The sequence below is a fragment of the Myodes glareolus genome, chromosome 3 (genome assembly GCF_982192425.1).
Source record: "Myodes glareolus chromosome 3, mMyoGla1.1, whole genome shotgun sequence".
Lineage (NCBI taxonomy): Eukaryota > Metazoa > Chordata > Mammalia > Rodentia > Cricetidae > Myodes > Myodes glareolus.
Window position 1 is genome coordinate 14,580,912 of NC_142028.1, and position 3,411 is coordinate 14,584,322.

Consider the following 3,411-nt stretch of genomic DNA (forward strand, 5'->3'; position numbering starts at 1 on the left):
TTCTGTGATTGGCTTTTTTGGGCAAATCAGACCTGACACTTTATCATCAATCAACCCTAGAAATATTACATTTCCCCAAACTAATTATGAGATGCCTACTATGTACACCAAGGGACCCACAGTGCTTTCGATAGGATAAGGTGTGTGTCAGAAGCCAAAAGAACTGGCTACTGCATTTGCTCATTTGCATATCCAAATAAAACTTTAAACTTGACCTGATGAGGTGATCTAGAAACGTCTCCTTAGGCTCATCACTTTCTAAAACTCTTTATACAACTTCACTTCAGTCTCCAGATCTTTCAATCAAAAAGTTATTGGCCAAAAACAAACTAAGAATATATGCAATATTTAGATCACTGTAGAGAGGCTCGTCTCCCCTCCTGGTTAATTAATTGACTGAGCCTGGAAACCTAATTAGCGTTCCAATCACTTGACACTGAAAAGCATCCACTGTACATTAGGACAACCTCATGTTAACTAATCCTGTGCATTAAACCTAGATCGTGTTCACTAGCAAGGAAATCATTTTTGATGGAAAGAATTCCGCTTTAATGTTCTGTAAGTGGGTCGTTTATTGGTATACAAGAGGGTCAAAAGAAATAATTAGAGACTGCTTAATCACCTGTATGTGACGTGGTTTTCCCAGGATGGTAATTGTCATCCCAAATCCCGAAGCAAAAAACTAAGATGCATATGACTACCAGATTCCTGCGAGCCTGTGGGATTATCCAAGTGTCCCTGAGCTCAGCTTAATACCAGGTTTTAAAAACTGGCTTCAGCAAAGCAAGCGTAGGTAAAATTTGTCCTTTTGAGTTTTGTGTGATCCCAGCAGCTAAAAGCCTGCTTAGTTTTTAAAAGTGAGCTCCCCAGCATTCTTTACTTACTTTATGAACTTCAGTATAAATACCAAAGCAAAAGTCTTTCCTCTTTAAAAAATAAAATAAAAAAGAAAACCAGAAAAGCAAAGCTTTATCCAGCCTTCATGAATACTAATTATCCAGAGTGATTAATCCCTGTTTTCTTTCTGTTTTTGTGCAACACACTTTATCAAACTTTCCTCAACATGACAGCATCCTAACCATTTATTTTATACCCCCCACCCCGCCAAGTGCTGTGAAAGTAGGGAGTAATCTTGGAACTTGGTAGCAAAATTCCTGAAGATATAAAAAGCAGTTCAAAAATGATTTTACAATTGCTTCAGGCAAGTAAGATTTATCCCAGCTGTGAACATCTGGCATGCAACTTTGTTTACATAATAAACTTACCCTCAGTATTTACCTTAAAATAGCCCTTCTCTTTCCTTCAGAGAGGTTCTAGAGTTTAGGTACATAGCACAAATTCTAATTGGTCTTTTTTTTTTCAGGCTTGTAGCAGTTTTATTTCAGATGCAGCACAAGACAGCGATGGCCAGGCCAGGCACAGCACTGGAAGAGGTTCCCTTCCATCTCAGTCAGCCCTGATCTCCAAGTCCAGGATGAGTAGTGGTAGCAGTCCAGTGATAGCAGTGGTAGGCTTGGCAAGGCAGGGCTAAGGTCTGAGTTCCAATAGTCGGGAACGATAAAAAAAAAAAAAAAAAAAAAAAAAAAAAAAACCTCCTGGAGAGTCCTGCTTTCGGGCTTGCCAGGGATGAGGTTCTAGCCCAGCACCAGTGCTGCCTCGTCCTCTGTGATAGTGTTGGAGTCCCCTTCTTCTTCAGTGGCCACAGCGGGGAACGACCTAGGAGGCTGGTGCTGGAAGAGGGCTGCCCGGTTCTGCTGCTCCCCCTTCTTCACCCAGTGCCCGTAGAGCCGGAAGGCACAGTTGTCAATGAGACGCGCACTGGCCTCAGTGCGTAGGGGTCTCTCAACAGTGCACTCTTGGTTAGTGGCCTTGGCGGTGAGCGCTCAGTGCCACTCGTCCAGCAGCCAGGATTGTTCACACCGCCACCCGGAACTTCTGGCGAGGTGTGAGGTTTCAGGGTTGGCTGCCTTCGCAGTGCTCAAAGAAGGGGTGCTGCAGGGCTTGCTCAGCTGTCAGGCGCTCCTCAGGATTCACCTGTAGCAGTTTTGAGATCAGGTCCTTGACAGTGCTGGAGCGGTCATCCCACTGAGGCGAACTAAACTGGTATTGCCCTTCCATGATCATACGTAGCATCAGGATTTGGCGTCGGTGCCAGAATGGTGGCGAGCCAGCCAGAAGTGTGAACAAGATCACCCCACAGGCCCAGAGGTCGACTTCTTTGCCATAGCCTGGGTGGGTTTCATCCATGGAGCATTTAAGGATCTCTGGTGCTAGATACCCAGGAGTCCCACACAGCTCTCGAAGCTTTTCGCCAGGTTCCAAATGGCAGGAGAACCCGAAGTCGGAAAGGCGGATCTGCGCGTTGACATCTAGGAGAATATTCTCGGGCTTCAGGTCTCGGTGGACAATGTTGTTGGCGTGGAGAAAGCTCACTGCCTCCAGCAGAGACCTCATGATGGACCTGGTTTCCTTTTCTGAGAGGGCCACCTTCTCCGTGAGATAGTCAAACAGCTCTCCTTTCCGCATCAGGTCAAACACCAGGAACATGAAGCTAGAAGACTCGTAGGAATCGATGAGAGTGATGATATGGGGGTGGCCAGCGACTTGGTGAAGGATGTGCATCCCTCTCTGTGTGGCTTCCCGCACCTCCTGCAGCTGCTCAGGACTCAGTCGCTCAGCCGTCACCTCCATGATCTTCACAGCAAACTCATCACCAGTAGCTCGATGAACGCAGCGGCGAACCACGGAGCTCACCCCTCTGCCAATGACGTCCTTAGGGTCGTACTTCTGGTAAAACTCTTTGGCCGCAGCCCAGTCGGGCAGCTTATCCTCCGGCCCCACGTCCAACGTCATTCTGAGGGATGTGGGGGCCTGCGCGGAGGAAACGGAGGACAGTGAGGGCAGGGAGACCCACGGATTCTGAGACGAAGCACATCGTGGCTCCCGGGGGTGCAACACCTGCGGCTGGGGCGCCAGGGTCCTGGGGGGCGGGGGTGGGGTAGGGGAAGGATCAGGACCGGGGAGACCACACCGAAGGGCCAAGGGGGAAGGGAGGGTAGCAGGACAGGGAAGGGGATAGGGAAGGGAGGGGGGAAAGGTGGCTCGGAACTCTAATTGGTCTTATTAATAAAAACCCAGAGTTAGATATAAGGGTTAATGCTGAAGCAGAAGAGCCAGACACTAGTTCTTACCTCTACCAATGCTCTGACCTAATAGGACATCCTGTCTCTACAAGTCCTCAAATGGAATGCCATGAGCTCCTGTCTCCTCCTGCCTTTTATTCCTTTCTCCACCCAGCCATATCCCTTCCTGTCTCCACCTCCTTAGTGTTAGGATTAAAGGCACGTGACTCCCACCTAACTGAGATTAAAGGTGTGAGCAACCACCACCTGACTCTGATCCTCTTTTAGA

General features: G+C 48.1%; 1 pseudogene; it reads right to left on the reverse strand.

The window, feature by feature from the left end:
* Positions 1 to 1,619: 1,619 nt before the first annotated feature.
* LOC148122539 (phosphorylase b kinase gamma catalytic chain, liver/testis isoform pseudogene) lies at positions 1,620 to 2,915 on the reverse strand (annotated as a pseudogene).
* Positions 2,916 to 3,411: the final 496 nt, after the last annotated feature.